Below are 16,450 nucleotides of genomic sequence, written 5' to 3' on the forward strand. Positions count from 1 at the left end.
GAGCCAGAGTAAGAGGTGCCTTGGGGCCCTCCAGAAGGCATGAAACCATCAGTGGTTTCCAGTATCACGTTGTGGCTTGTCAAGACTCCAGCAGGGTATAAAGCCAACTTCCATTTGGTGATTGTGCAAGGAAAAGGAGACAAAATCAGAGATGAGGCCAAAACTCGTATTGGGGCACCAGGAGACCAAGGCAGAAGTCAGTGATTGCAACAGAGAGTGGGGGCATGGTCCCAGCTCTGGAACTGAGTTCCCCTGTGTTGGACCAGGACTGCAGAAAAGGGTGGAAAAGTAGCAAGGCAGCTGCGGCAGTAGCCAGACTGAAGTAGGGATAGGATCAGAAAAATTGCCCACCCCATTAAGATATATAGGGTAGGTCAGGCCCTGGAACAAGGTTCCAGTCTGGGAATTGAAACTGGAGACATGAGAGAACAGAAGAAAATTCTGAATACTCTAAGTTGAAAGAAACTCCTGAGGTAAATCTAAAAGAGTAAATCCACAGTACGTATAATCAAAACATCAAAGAAAAGAATTGTGACATGGCCACAAAGAGTCCAAGAGTATATGAAGGAACTAAAGCTAGAGATTAGAAAGAAAAGACATTAGAGCTCTCAAGTATAAAAAAAAGGAATAAAAAACTTAGAACAGAAGGTGGAAAACACCCATATGGAGATAGTGAGCTCCCTGAAAAATAGAATGGAGCACAAAATCCAGTGGTTCTGTGAGACAATAATATGTATTAGAACAAAGTCAAAAATTAGAAGAACATGTGAGTTATGTATCATAAAAAAAAAAAACTACTATAGGGAATAGGTTAAGGAGAAATCATTTAACAAAATCAGATTAACTGAAAAGCATGACCAAACCAAAAAACATAGATACCATAGCTCAAGAAATTATAAAACTGTCCAGGTCTGTTATAGCCAAAGGCAAAATGAAAATAAAGAGGATATACCAGTTACCTCCTGAAAGAAACCACAAATTGGAAGGTACTAGAATGTCACAGGCAAAATTCAGAGTTTCCAGAAATTCCAAGAAATTTTATAATCAATTAGAGAGTTTAGGTATCAAGGAATCACAGTTAGGATAACATAAGACTATACTGCAATTATTTTAAAGGAGAGGAAATCTTGGAATTTATTTCAAAAAGCAAAAGAGAAATGGCTTATAGTTATAAATAACTTACCCTGCAAAACTGAATATAATTCTATAAGGGGGGGAAAGTCCCTTTAACAAAATAAAGGACTTTAAAGTCCTCTATTAGCATTTCCAATGAAATGGCTAGAGAAAGGTAGAATCTTTGAAATGCAAATATGGGAAATGAGAGAAACCTAGAAAGGAACTATAATTTGAGGATTTGGAAGTGAAAGCAGATTAAAAAAATAATAAAATGCTCATGTTGTAATAGAAAGGGAAGAATAAAGTCTTCCTTAAGAATTCCATGGTCTTCAAAGAATCACAGAGTCTAAAGAAAGATAATTTTGCTCTGTTTTGTTGGTTTTAAGAAAAGAAAGAAAAGGGTGGGGGAAATGAATACACCAGGACAGAGGTGGGGAACCTTTGAATAGTTTGCATTCAGTCAAAGGGCCACAGTAGAGGACCTAGAGAGTCACATGTGGCCTCGGGGCTGCAGGTTTCCTACCCCTGCAATAAGGGGAAACGAAGAAGAAGGAGAAACTTATTGTTTCTTATAATTGGCCTGAGCCAGAAGAAGGATATACAAACATGAAGGAAGGAGTGAATGTGTGGCCATCTCATGAACCTAACTCTTATGTGAACTAAGTAAGGGAGAGCTGAACATACATTCTGTTGGGATTGGAAGCTCAATTCCGTGTGGACGGCCTCGGGCGGGTAAAAGTGGGACTTCTAAATCTTAGAGTCTTACGAGGCCCTCCATGAACAGCGGGGGATTCGAGAAGGTTAGACTGAGCTAGCTCGGCTAGCTCGGGTATTTCCGCCTCTCCCCGGGAGATACGTGATGGGTGGAGTCTCCCTGCCCTCGAGGTCGTCCCGGATTGGAGCACACCTAGTTACCTAACAGCACGGTATTTAGATGCAAACTATGCTGCTGGAGAGTTAAGTAGGATTGAGGAAGCCTAAAAGCTCTCTTAGCACGTGTGGAGCCAAAGAGGACAGTAGGGCTCCGCTTCTTTTCTTTCCTCTCTCCCCTCCCCCTCTCTCCCCGCTTGTACTTCTACTTCCAATCCCTTAAGCTTAGCCTCCTTAGGAAATCTCCCCCTCTTCCTCCTAAGGAAGACTCCCCTGCATTTGTAACCCAGACCCTGAAATAAAGCTCAACCCCTGTTCGACTCCGGAACGTCCTTTCTCTCATATGTGCATCCGGCGTGGCCAGCCGAAGACCTTGGAGGTGAGGTAGGAAAGACTCGGGTAGCCCAATACAGGCCTCTAGGCCTGGCAACATTCCTTTTCTCTTTCCTCCCTGTCTCCCTCCTTCCTTTCTTCTTTCTTTTCTTTTTTCGTTCAGCTAGATATACAGAAGAAGAGAGAGAGAGACAGACATTCAGACAGAGAGAGAGACAAAGAGGAGAGAGACAGACAGACAGACAGACAGACAGACAGATAGACAGAGACTAATTGCTGGGAATGCCAAGTGGGAACTCAAGCTAATACAAAACCAGTTCTCTGGTGAGGATGAGGTGTGGTATGTGAATGGCACTCAATCTTGTCAGAGGCAATGGTCTCAAGCATCTTTCCTTGCTATTGCCTCTCAGGAAGAAGATTTTTTTCCCTATCGGAGAGTCTGAGGATGGTAATTGGGGAGAAAGTCCTATCAGAACAGAAGAGTTAGGCAACAGTAGTGCTGACCACAAGAGAACAGGGACAAGAGAAAGAGAAGGTGACCAGTTCTCCTCCTTTTAACCCTCACACAATTCTAGTAGTAAAAATTTATCTTGGGATTTTCTTCAAACTTTTAATTTAGAGTTCATATATTTAATTCTTTCTTCCTTTAAGCCTAACTTTCTAGAACTACTAGCAAGCCTTGAAGATACCTATACTATGAAAATCTTAATCTTTATTTTTTTAAAGTGCTCTTTCTGTTATTTCACTTTTTTCCATTGATGCTTTGAGTTTATAATTAAATTGAGCTGCCCTCTTCGCTGTCTTTGGGAAGACTAGTTGATTGTTGAATTTTTTATTTTTGACATATCGTTTTGTTTGCTTTTGAAGTACACTTTTCATTCCTTTGGATGCTCCTTTATTTCCTTTCCCAATGCTATTTGCAGTTTGATTTTGTTTTGAATTCTGTTTCTATTTCTTTTGATTTGATTTGTGCTGTATTTGGTTTTTCAGTTTCCCTTGGGGAAATGCCTCCATCCCAACAGCTGTGCTTTGTCCCTGTGTTCCATTTACATATGAAAACCTGTTATTTAATAATGCTAACTGCAAGACTGGTGTTGCATTAAAGTGTTATTTAGTTGTCTGGAGGAGAATGGAATGTTGGTACTACCATTGCTGCTGATTTACATATTTGCTTTTCTATTTTTTACTGTGTACCAAAGAGCACTGTTTTCTATTACCATTGTAGTATGACTTCCTAGCTAGTCCATTTTCACCCTGTAGTCCGTCAAATATTATCATTATGGATTGATCTTCTGAAAATTTGTTTCTTATTGGACATTAACACCCATAGGGACTACTGATATTTGAAGAGGCAGCTGGATGGCTCAGTGGGTGGAGCACTGACCCTGGAGTCAGGAAGTTTTATTGTTGTTCAGTCTTATCTGACTCTATTTGGAGTTTTCTTGGCAAAGATACTGGAGTGGTTTGCCATTTCCTTCTCCAGTTCATTTTATAGATGAGAAAACTAAAGCAAACAGAGTTAAATGACTTATCCAGTTAAATGCTTTCACAGCTAGTAAGTATCTGAGGCTGGATTTGAACTCAGGAGGACTCATTTTCCTGACTTCAGGCATGGTACTCTATCCACTGCATCACCTACCTACCCTGGAGTCAGGAAGACCTGAGTCCAAACCAAGCACGAGCCGTGTGACGCTGGGAAAGTCACTTAACCTCTGTTTACCTTGATCCACTGAAGAAGGAAATGGCAAATAACTCCAGCCTCTGCCAAGAAAACCCCATGGACAGTATGGTTCATAGATCATGAAGAGTTGGACATGACTGAATGACTGAAAAACAACAGTAACATATGCATGGAGCTGCAGATATCACAAAAATTATGAGGGACACAGCAAAAAAAATTGGGGTGGGCTGCTGTAGAATAATTTACATATTATAAATAATGAGAGTAGGAGAATCCACTAAGAGCATGTTCTGTGAATCAACGGATCCATTTGACCAGCAATTCTTGACAAAATCCACATGGGAAAGTGCACAGGAATTAGCTGGCAGGCTCCTGTTTGAAGTGGAGGAACTCTGTTTAAAAAGCTGCAAAATGAACAAGTAAATGGGATGACATAGTGCAGCAATTGAGGGACAGACTTAGGTCTGCTCTAGGGGCTTCCTCAGAAATGGATACTTCATTTGTGGGTAAGGCTGATTCCATATTCCCTATGCCAGACAGGAGAGCTTTAATTCTTCAGGGGGAAGGTTAGTTCCTCTAAGCCATATAGAGGAGCATGTCCTGTGGAAGAGTCAAGACTAGGTCTCTTGTGGCACAAAGGGGCAGCTCACCCTCCAGAGGAAACCAGGTTAGCAGCTCACCTGTAAGGAATGCCAAGGCTAGGTCTCTTATGGCAGAAAAGGGCAGCTCATCTATGCATAAGGTGAGGCCTAGTTCCCTTGAGGATGGAGGGTTCCTCTATAAGGAGAAGCTCTTTTTGAACTTTAGGTAACAGCTGGATCCCCTGGGAGTCACAGAGAAGCCTCACTGAGAGCAAGCCTCACACTATCAGCGGTGGGGAACCAAACTTAATGGACTCAGAGGGCTGCACTTGAGGACCTAGAGGGCCACATGTGACCTTGAGGCCACAGGTTCCCCACTCCTGCACTAGATAGATACCTCATTACAGCAGCAAGGATCGACCCAAAATAGAAATTTTAGGATCTTATAACCAAAGGGCTGGCTGGTAACAGGGGCATGATGTATTATTTGATGGGAAGTACTAGAGACTCTGAGTTTGAAAAGAAAACCTTGGAACCGCACCTCAGGTACAATTTCAAAAGCCTGAGTAGTTCTATATCCTTGTCCTAATGGCTGAAATGGTGTTTACTGTGTTAAAACAAAACCCAAAACCATTCAGTTCAGAGGGAGTTACTATCCACATTTGCATTGCAGGTGGATGGCCACTTATTGAGAAGAAAAGATATTGACGTTGAAAGAGCGTATCTGACTAGACTGACCCAAAAAGCCAGAGGAGAGAAGGGAGGACATCCCAGGCATGGACAGCCAGAGAAAATTCCCAGAGCTGAGAGATGGAGGGTCTTGTTCAAGGAAGGGCCAGAAGGCCAGTGTCGCTGGATCTTGGCTTGTTTCCTCATTTATAAAAGGAAGAGGCTGGACTAGGTACCGTTTAAAGCCTCTTGGAACTAACTCTAAATTCTATGATGCTTTGAGTACCCACACCAATGGAATTATGACTCTATGGAAATAACGAAACAAGAAGTCTTCTCATTTTTTTCACCTACCAAGTGACGCCAGCAGGTGATCCCCAAAGGGATCCTCACTAATGGTCTCAAGTGCCTGGGAAGGATATTGAGCACAGCTGGGCAAAGGGATAGCTTATCTGGGGCAGATGTCCTACATCTAATTTGGCCAGAAAAAATTCATTTGCTCTTTTCCCTCAAGAAGGGCAGAGCTAGAGGCAATGGTGAGAGGTTGCAGAGGGTCAGGTTTCAGCTTTGAGTAAGGCAACGTTTCCTAACTATCCTGACTGTCCAAAAGTGGAATGAGCCTTTGGAAAGCAATCTATTCCCGACCACTGGAGGACTCTTTTTCAAGTTCAAGTCTGCTGGGGATGCTGGCAAAGGGAGTCCCATTCTAGCATACGTTGGACTAGAAGCTTCCAACTCTGGGACTCTGATTCTGCACCCTTGGAGGGTGACCTCTCATTAAGCCATTATCAGTCATTTATACGTTATCGTGAATGAGTTTACTAAACTTCTTTCTCCTGGCAGAAGCTGAGAGTACTCCCATGCAGAATATCAGCCACTATAGGGTAGGTTTTAGTTGAGAGGAAGAATAGAGAGGCCCAGGGGTAGGCACAAAGTAGAGGGGACAAGATGAAAGGGCTACTTTCTTAGGGGAAGCAACAGAGAGGGTGGGTCTCAATGTTGCACTCAATTTTGCCTTGGGATGTTCCTTTGTATAGGGATCACATGCCACCTCCTCCATGAAGCCTTCCTTGAACCCTACAATTAAACATTCACAGCTTCATAGATCTAGAGCTGGGAAGGGACCTCAGAAGCCACAAATTCCTCTTTCCCTGAAAACCTCATAAGTACTTTGTTTATCTCAATACATCTTGTTCTGCCTTATAGTTTTACGTCCTTGTCTTTATCTCCTCTACTAGTCCCTTGAAGGTCAAGTCAACATGTATTTCTTAAGGGTCTACCATGTGCCCAGCACTGTGCTAAGTGTTGGGTTATAAATATGTCTCATTCATCTTGGTGGGGGAGCAGCTAGGTGACACAGTGGATAGAGCACTGGGCCTGGAAGATCCGAGTTCAAGTCTGTCCTCAGACACTTTCTAGTTGTATGATGGGCAAGTTACTTCACCCTGTTTGTCTCAGCTTCCTCATCTGTGAAATGAACAGGTGAAGGAAATGGCAAACCACTCCAGGATCTTTGCCAAGAAAACTCCATGGACTATGAGTTCAGGTAGAGACAGTACTGAATGACTGGATAAAAGAACAATTCATTGGTACTCTCCATCCTTTTTGAAAGCAGGCACTGTGCACAGCAGCAGGCTTGATCAATATAGAATTGAACTGAACAGAGCAGCACCCAAGAGAAACAAAATGTTTCTTCCACAAAGCTCTGATGGAGGCAGGTAGTACCAATGGGACTCAGCTTTGGGACTGGTTTGTCATGGGCCTCCAGTGACCAACCATGATCCCAGAGGATTGATGAGAAGGTGAAGCATGCTGCAAGCTTTCTGACAGAGAAGTGATAGACTCAGGGGGAGGAGTGAGCTATAGCTTTTATCCACACATGGTAAGTGTGGAAATTAATTTTGTTTCTCCATGCATGTTTGCTACAAGTATTTTGTTTGTCTTTTCTATTTTTTTCATTGATGGCAGTGGACAGTAAGTGGTAGGGAGAAAACACTGATTTTTGTTCAAGGAAAAATTTAATTTTAAAAACTGGGGCTCTTAGTTTCTGGTCTCCTCCATACCTGCCAAAGGAAAAAGTAAGAAACATTTCTGTATGAGAGGGTCTCTCCACCATTATCAGAGTACAGCAGCCCCCGAGGTGAGGCAAGCACCTCAACAGTCCCCTAAAAGAACTCTTTTGAAGAGTGACCCCATTATATGGCATGCATGGAAGTGGGCTCCCTCAGCAGGAAGGGGCCCTGGATCCCCTTCCAAGAACATCTGGCCTTAGCGGCTAATGGAACTAATGAATGATCGTCTGGTCTCCAGACTTTGCGTCCAAATTGTCCCAGCAGTTGATCTGTCGCTGGGAGCACATGAATAGCACTTAAAAGGCTGCAGAAATAGTCCAGCCAAAACCAGTTCTCTCAAGCTTGCCTGGAATAATGGAAAATGCGTTTGCTTTCTCCGGTGACAGAGGAAGCAGATGCTTCTAGGACTAGGAACCGAGACAAGCTGCTGAGTTGGCAAAACATGTCTGTCTGGATTGGGAGAGCTTTCTAACAGAGACCCACATCCAAGGGGTTGACTGAAATTGCAAGGAAAAGCTTAAGGAACATGGCTTGTTTTAAAACATAAAAATAAACTGCCTTACTGAAAAATTACTGATACTTTATCCCTTGAAATGAGTTCATTTAAACGTAAATAGTTACTAAGCAGTTTTAGTTGCTTATGTGGGTACTCAGTTTTGTTTTTAATAAAACATTTAATTTAGAAAATCCACTAATTTTGCATAATACTTTACATTTTTCAAAATACTTCCATATGGGACTATTTTCATCTTTTATCCCTAGCACCTCAAATGTTGTATTTCACATTTTGTTGTTGTTTAGTCATTTTCAGTCATGTCCAACTCATCTTGACCATTATTTAGAATTTTCTTGGGAAAGATGCTTGAGTGGTTTGTCATTTCCTTTTCCAGTTCATTTTGCAGATGAGGAAACTGAGGCAGACGAGGTGAAGTGAATTGTCTAGTGTCACATAGCTAGTAAGGATCTGAGGACAGATTTCAACTCTAACCATTGTACCACCTAATTGTCCTTGTTTTTTTTCGCATAGTAGGTACTTAATGCCTATGAATAACTATAATCTTCTTGTAGTATCAGTGTTTGCAAAGCCCTAGTATGCATAGTATCTCATATCATTCTCATGACAACCCCTGAAATAGACAAGGAAGGGAGAGATACAGTTAGATACAGCTAGAATACAGTTGTCCAGACTTCTCATCTGATATGCCCTTTCCACTGTACCATACTGTTTTCTCACAACTACTTTATGAAGTAGGTAGAATGAATATTATCACCATCCTTTTACCGATGAGGAGATGGAAATCTGGAGAAGGAAAGTGACCTGGCCAAAGTCTCTCAGCAAGATAATGGCAGAGCCCAAACTGGAATCCTAGGGCTCTTTCTATGTACCCTTGCTGCCTGGATGGCTGGATAGATCTCTCCTGGGCAGGACTTAAAGGTTGGAGGAATGCCCCAAAATCCACCAACATCCTCTGGGACCTCTTCCCTGGGTCCTCTGCTCCTTATTTTCTTCCCCTCAGGCATCTCACCACTTAAGGAACTTTCCTTCCCTTGCTTCCCTTCCCCCAAGAAAGAAAGAGCATCCCCACCCCAGCTTCCAATTTCAGTTATGAAGTAAATCCCATTCTCCCATCCCGCTTTCTTTTTCTCTTGCAGATTGCTTCTCACAGGGCTGCTCAATTTGGGTTAATTGGCTCATCACTAGTTGGTAAGATATTTTTTTCCAAGGAAAGAGCCTGGGAGGATACAGATGCTAATGCAGGTGCAGACTGGAAAGACAAGATGGCCTAGTAGAAAGAATGATTGCTGAATGGGGAATCAGAAAAGCTAGGCTTGAGTAGCTCTGCCACTCACTAGCTTTGTGACTCCCAAGCCAGCCATTTGCACTCTCAGTTTCCTCACTTGTAAAATGGGCGTATCCATCTTGCAGGGTTGCTGTGAGGCAAACATTATAAAAATTCAGATTGCAAATGAGATGGTGTCACTTCAATGGCTGTCCCTCGATGTCTACAGTATCAGAAATATACTCATTCTCTCCTCCTTAGTACTGTTGGTTTTTTCCCATCTTGTTTATTTTTATTTTTATCCACTTTGCACTTAGCATAGTACTTGACATGTGTCAAGTCAGCTCTTAATAAATTGTCTGTCTATCTACTTCTCTCTCTTTCCTCTCTCTCCCCCTCCCTCCCTCCCTCTCCTTGTCTGTCTTCCCTATCAGGCAGACTCTTTTTTTTTCTTCCCTAGAAATGTTCAATTTTCTTTCCATTTTGGGGGTGTTTTTAAAAATTCAATTTTATTATATTTTCAGATCTGCATTCTTTCCTACCATTCCTGCTCTACCCCCTCGAGAAAACAAGAAAAAAAAACCCATTACAAACATATATAGTCGAGCAAACCAAATTCCTGCACTAGCTATGTAAAAAATAAAAAAGCCTTCTCTACACTGAGTCCTCACCTCTTTGTCGGGGAGGTGCCTCCTTCAGTCTAACAGGTTCTCAACAGCAGCCCTCAGGCAGAGTCAGGCCAAAACATCTCTGCAACTCTCTCAAGGTTTAAAAATTCCTTAACTGTCCTCCTTCTCCATGAAAGTATGAATCTATCTTTATATCTTAAGAGAGTAGCTTGTTTCAGTGAAACAGGTGCTGTAGGACTGGGCTTATACCCTAAAGATGTCTGTGGTAAGCAGAAAATCCCCACGCACACCAAAATATTGATAGTAACACTTTTTGTGAGGGCAAAGAATTGGAATCAAGGTAGATGCCCATCAGCTGGGGGAAAATGGCTACACAAATTGTGCAACATGAACGTGTTATCATTCCTGTGCTATCTTGTTGTTCAGTCATCCCACTTGTATTCCACTCTCCACAATCCCATTTAGGGTTTCCTTGGCAGAGATACTAGAATGGTCTGCATGTCCTTCTCTGGCCCATTTTAGAGATGAGGACCTGAGGCAAACAGGGTCAAGTAACTTGCTCAGGGTCACATGGGCAAGTAAGTGTCTGAGACCACATTTGAACTCAAGCAGATGAGTCTTCCTGACTCCAGACCTGGCACTCTGTGGGCTATGGCACTACCTAGCTGCCCCATGTCTCATAGTGACAGATACCTAAAAGGAAGCAGAGGGAATAAGCATTTATTAAGCACCTGCTAAGTGCTGGGCACATATATTATCTTTTAATCTCACAACAACCCTATGAGGTAGGTACTGTTATAATCTCCATTGTACACTTGGGGAAACTGAGGTAAATGGGGTTAAGGGACTTGCCCCTGATCACACAGCTAGTAGGCCAAATTTGAACTCAGGAAACTGAGTCTTCCTGACTCCTGGCCCAATAGACTATATATTGCACCACCTAGCTGCCCATTACTGTGTTATAGGAAATGACAAGTATGATGAATATAGAGAAGCATGGGAAAATCCATCTGCACTGATACAGAAGTGAACAGACCCAAGAAAACAGCATGCTCAATGACTGCCACAATAGAAATGGAAGGAATCACACCACAGATATAGACAGACAGAAACACACACGCACAACTGCTGCCAATTAACAAAGAACCAGCCTGGCTTGGAAGAGATATAAGAAGATACCCCCACCCTACTCCCTTTGTGGAAGTGGGAGGTTCATGAGTGTGGTACACTTCCCTTTTTCCCCTCAGATTATGCTTTTTATTCCTTTTTTTTGTCTCTACTTTTGTTATCGTTGCTATATGGGATGGCTCTCTGGGACGGGAAGGGATGCTGGGAGAAATTTTAGTGACTTAAAAGAACATATGTCATCAATAAAAACTTATTTGGAAAGAAAGATCCAGCAGGAAGCAGCAACCCCAAAAGGTTGCTGTTAACTCTGCTATGGAACAACTGTAAATAAAGCAATCACTGGACAACTTCTCATTTTAGTGGATGCAGTCACCAAAATAAATGTACTTTACAATATCACATGTAAGGCCCATTTCGTCTCTACTACGCTGAACTTTGCATCTCTCCTTTCTTTCCACACACGATAACATTTGGGTCACCTGGTTGGTTTTATGAGATCATGTTTGTCTAACGGGGCCAGGCAGTGTGTGTTTCAGAAATCGTGGGTGTGTGAAAGATGTCATCTACTGCCAGACCAGGCTAGGTGCAAAGCAATATGTGCTAAGTGGTAGGGTGGGGGAGGAGGGAGATACAGCCTCACCAGCTCCTTTATCGTCTCTGCTGACTGGCTCTTTTCCCAGATAACTTTCTCTCTGGGCTCATAAGTAGTCTAGCGCGTGAATTTGATCAAATTTACCCCAAATGTAGAAAGCTTTTTCTCTGTTTGGCCTCTCTTTGCCACTCCCTTTCGACAGAGAGAAAAATGTGTTATCCCTTTAGGCAAGTTTCTCAGCTCGCAATTGCAAACTGTGCCCTTATAGACGTGGACACAGATCATAAGTTAATTGGTCATGACCTTTAATGGCATTATCAAATAGCATAAAGCACAGATAGGTATTAAGTTATAGCCACAATATGGCTTGTAGGAGGAGGAGGGAGGTAGTAGGCCTGTTTTTTCCACCCCACTAGTCAGAAGGGAAAACAGGAAGAAAAATAGTCGGAGAGAAGTTTCCTCAGGCAGCCAAGACAAGGGTGTGGGAAGGAGCTGTGGGCTGTGCTTCGTTCTCACCAACTGCCAGAGCTACTGGCTTCTGGTCGTTTCTTCTGGTCTGGCCAGTACCTTGTTTTCATTTATTTCTGCTATAACTCTGCTTTCCTGCATGCCAGTCCTAAGCTACTTTCTGGGCTTGGGAGAAACCTAGTTGTGAATTGTTCTTTAACCATCTCCTATTCGCCTTCTTCTACTATAGTCTCAAGGATAGGGACAATATTTTACTTTTCTCATGCTCTGCCCACATCCCCCAGCTCCCTTTAATGCCTAGTATGGGGTCACCCACATAACAAATGATCAGCTAGTGCTATTGGCTGGAGTCCTTATGGACTCCTGTTCTTCAAGTCTAAAGAGGAGAGGCCTTGGCTCCTCTCTCTCAGGGGCCAGAGTGGTAAGGTTAGGAAGCAGGACAGAAAATCTGGGGCCTCAGGTACTTCTAGAAGGACTGGTACTAAGGAATAAGGCACAAGCAGAGGTCAGAAGACCTGGGTTTGAGGTCAGGCTCTGATATCCATTAGTTGTGTGACATGGGGCAAACCATAAGATCTGAGAATGAGTAGAACTTTGAGTTGGAAAGGACCTTAGTTCACCATCTTGTTCAACCTATCAGGCAGTCATCAAGAATTTATTTTTTAAAATTTATTTTACTTTTAATCTATAGAATAAAACAAGCATTTCCATAATATAGTATCATAAGAAAGTTGATTGCATGTCAGGCATTTATTAAGCACTTCCTTTGTGTTAGGCACCTTGCTAAGTGCTGGGGCTAAAAAAAGAAGGGTAAAAAACCAATCCCCGCTCTCAAAGAGCTAGAGGTCTGTGGAAAGTAAGGACCAGAGAAGCCAAAGTCACAGAGGTTGCTGGTAGGCCAGTGCAGACTCCCTACAGTCCACTCACTTTGTATTTACTTTGTATACGTACTTGTTTCCCCAATAGAAGGTAAGGTCTGTGAGGTCTGGAGCTCTTTCATTCTTGTCTTTGTAGCCCGAGTGCATTGCGCACAATAGATGCTTAAGAAGGACTTGTTGATTGATTCTGATTTCAAATCCAGTGAGCACTATTTCCACACACTCCATCTTCTTATCAGTTCACTGATTCCACCTTCCCTAGGAAGCAGGGACAAGGGTTAAACTAGGCATTGTGGACAGGTCCTGACTTGGTCCAGGTTCTAAAATCCCTGGATCTGAAGTGACCAAGTAATGTATCCTCAGTGGGGCAAGAGTCGAGACCTTGGAATCACTTTGTGGCCCTGTTTCCTTATCTGTTACCTGGGGATGGGAATGCATGTCACCCAACTCATAGGTTGTTTGGGCAAAGTACTTTGTAAGACTAATAATGTCGGTAATAATTATTACTATTTACTTTAAGGATTGCAAAATGTTATATATTTTCTCATTTGATTCTCTGAAAGATCTGTGGGAGTATATACTACAGGTGCCATCATTTCTATACAGATCAAGATACTGAAGTCCAGAGCAATCAAATGAATTGTCCAATGTCGCAAAACCAATCAGTGTCAAAGTTAAGACTGGGACCTGAATCCAAATCAATCAGTCAACAAACATTTTTAGAGCATTTACTAAAGGGTGGTGCAGTGGATAGAGCTCAGGCTTAGAGTCAGAAAGACCTGAGTTCAAATCTGATCTCAGACTAGATTTACTATCTATATGACCCTAGGCATGTCCCTTAACTCTGCCTCAGTTTCCTCATTTGTAAAATGAGCTGAAGAAGGAAATGGCAAATCACTCTAGCGTCTTTGCCAAGAAAACCTGAAATGGAATCACAAAGAGTGACCAAAAATGACTGAATAACAACACAGGATCAGGCCCTGTGCTAAGTATTTTGGTTACAAATACGATCAAAAACAAAGAAAGTGCCTGACATCTAATGACAAAGACATTACATAAAGGGACATGAGAAGGGGTGCAATAGTGGGAATGCAGCCTGGTGAGAAATCCAGGCCAAATCTGTATAAATAAATGTGTATTTATATAAATATAAATTATATTATGTATTATATAAATGTATTCTTGTTATTATTTTTCCCTGTGTGGATGAAGGGTGGTAGTGCTGTGGAGGAAGGGAGGGAAGGAGGGAAAAGGGGACACCTTAGTCTTATCAGGTAGTGTTGTTGCGTTCATCTGGAGGCCCTGAGCAGTCACACTTTCTGATATAGTTTAAAGTCCTGTAGGTTGTTCGGGATTAGGGAGGAAATGTCATTGGTAACCAGAGATGGGTTCAGCCTTGCAGCTCATTGTGCTGAAATACCAGGCACAGAGAGTACTGAGGGAAGAGAGCCTGCTTGGCCTCTCCCTGTGGCATGCCCCCTCCCTTGTCTCTTCTGCCCAGTTAAACCTGGCTCAGATTCCACTCTCACAGCCCTGGCCGATTTTAGGTTATTTTTTCATTTTATTCCCCTGACACTTACGGTGTTTATTATTGGCCCCACACACTTTAATGCTTGGTCACAGACTTCCTTGAATAGTTTCCCCAAGATGTGCTGTGTGTAGGAGGTTACTGTCTCTTTCTAAGGGCACACAGTCTCTGCTTTCTCACAGTATCTAGCATGAAATAGAGGTTCATCAACTGGAACCTACAATGTTGGTGCTAGAAGAGACCATCTTATCCAACATCCTCACTTAACAAGGTAGAACTAAAGCCCAGAGATGGGAATTGACTTCCCCAAAGTCTTACAGCCTTGTCAAGTTCCAACCTGGCTAGCTTCACCAAAAACTGTGGCAGTTAATGAATAAAAACTGAGGAAAACATCCAAGCAACATGATTTATTATCAAGGCAGGTGTAATAAATAGGTCAGTGGACTCCTCAGGCAGTACAAAGACCTTGAATACAGGGGGAGACACATTTTTGTGTATTAAGAATGATCAAATAAAGCTAATTAATTTTTAAAAAACAATCAACCAGGATACAAACCATATTAGGTAATCTGATTTCTAATCAAGGGAAAGATTAGGGGCTTTCCAAGTTGGGACGAGGTAAGAGTTAGCTTCCGTCAAATTGCAGGGGGGACGACAAGTGGGTTTTGGGGTCTGTCTGTTTGCAGAATTGAAATGCTGATTAATTGTGTCTGCCTGCATTTATGAAACAATAGATGACTTAGAGCATCCAATTTTCCATGGATGTGGCAGCACAAGATACACTGACTCCATTTGGTTCTCCTGATTCCCGCACTAAACCAACTCCATTTTGTAACTGGCCTTCACTCTATCTTATCAATGGGAAGTGATTTACTCAAGGTCTCACAACCTTCCTTTTTTTTTTTTTTTTTTAAAGGAAGAAGCTGAAATTAGATAATGCTTGGGAGCATTCTGGCAATCCAGCATAATATATCTAAGTTATAGTTTCTAAGTCAGGATGTTCTGGGTTCAGATATAGTCTCTGACACTGCAGAGCTTTTGTGATCCTGCCTGGGCAAGGATTTTTCCTCTCCAAGATTTATCTACTGAGTTCTAGATGAGATGAAGGAGTTCCCAAACCAAATATAAGCACAAAGCATTGTTGTATTGGTGGAGGGTTCTAGGAAACCATCATGTGACAAAACCTTGAGCCTGGGAGCATCTTTCAAATGTCAACCCATCCATTTTCCTACTTTCATTCATCTGACCCTCGGCTGGAAGGAACAATGTGAGAAGAGTGCTTGGGCCAATGGATTTTGGTCCTAAATAGTGGGGTAAAAGAAGGGAATGACTAAAAAGCTCCTGAAGACAAAGTTTTGGATGAGTAGATTCCATGGCCCTATTGACCTTGGTTCTTCAAACCGAGAGAGGGGGAGGTCCTGGTTCTTTTCTGTCAAGGGAGAGAATGGTAAGGGGCCAGGGATTTAGAGGGTAGAGGTATTGTGCAGCATGCTCCTCACATGTCTGCGCAGATGACTTTTGTCTATGCATGAGCTATGCCCACAAGGAATTTTCCTATATTATGGCCAAATTTGTCTCTGTTGTATGGAAAAGATCTAGGGATGGCCTCATGAAATAACAGATCAGGTAGCCCCCTACATACTTAGTTCCCTCATTCTTGGAAATACTTAGAAAGCGCCCCTAAAGTAATTTTCTCATCTGTTAGCTGACACCTGAAATTCTGTCATTTCTTTTTCTTTTCCTTGAAGGTTTTCTTCTTTGATTTTCAAATGCCCCCTAGGATCACATTGTAAACAATGATTAGCTCCTCAGTGTAAATGACTTTATGAGAGCAGATTTTGATAGGCAGGAGGGGATGGGGGCAGGGAGAGAGCAGCTGGTAATAGTACTTGACATTCATACAGCTCTTTAAAATTAAAATGCAAAGCACTCATTTGAGCCCGGATACTCCCAGGTGGCTTTGGGTCACGAGAGGCTGGAAGTACGGGAGACAAATTCAGCTAACTTGAAAATTCAAGAGGGTCATGGAAGCTCGGAAGGAGGAGGTGAGTTGGAAACTGAACCTTGAAGTGTGGGAAGGATCTGAGCGGAGAGCATTCCAGGCCCAGGCAATCAAGTCCTTTT

The 16,450-nt window shown here is 42.4% G+C and overlaps 1 long non-coding RNA gene across 1 annotated transcript; it reads left to right on the plus strand.

The window, feature by feature from the left end:
• Positions 1-2,468: 2,468 nt before the first annotated feature.
• Positions 2,469-11,259, plus strand: LOC140496813 (uncharacterized). The gene is made up of 2 exons (XR_011964403.1): positions 2,469-2,854; positions 5,255-11,259. It is a non-coding gene; the product is annotated as an uncharacterized lncRNA (long non-coding RNA).
• Positions 11,260-16,450: the final 5,191 nt, after the last annotated feature.

The sequence above is a fragment of the Notamacropus eugenii genome, chromosome 3 (assembly GCF_028372415.1).
Source record: "Notamacropus eugenii isolate mMacEug1 chromosome 3, mMacEug1.pri_v2, whole genome shotgun sequence".
NCBI lineage: Eukaryota > Metazoa > Chordata > Mammalia > Diprotodontia > Macropodidae > Notamacropus > Notamacropus eugenii.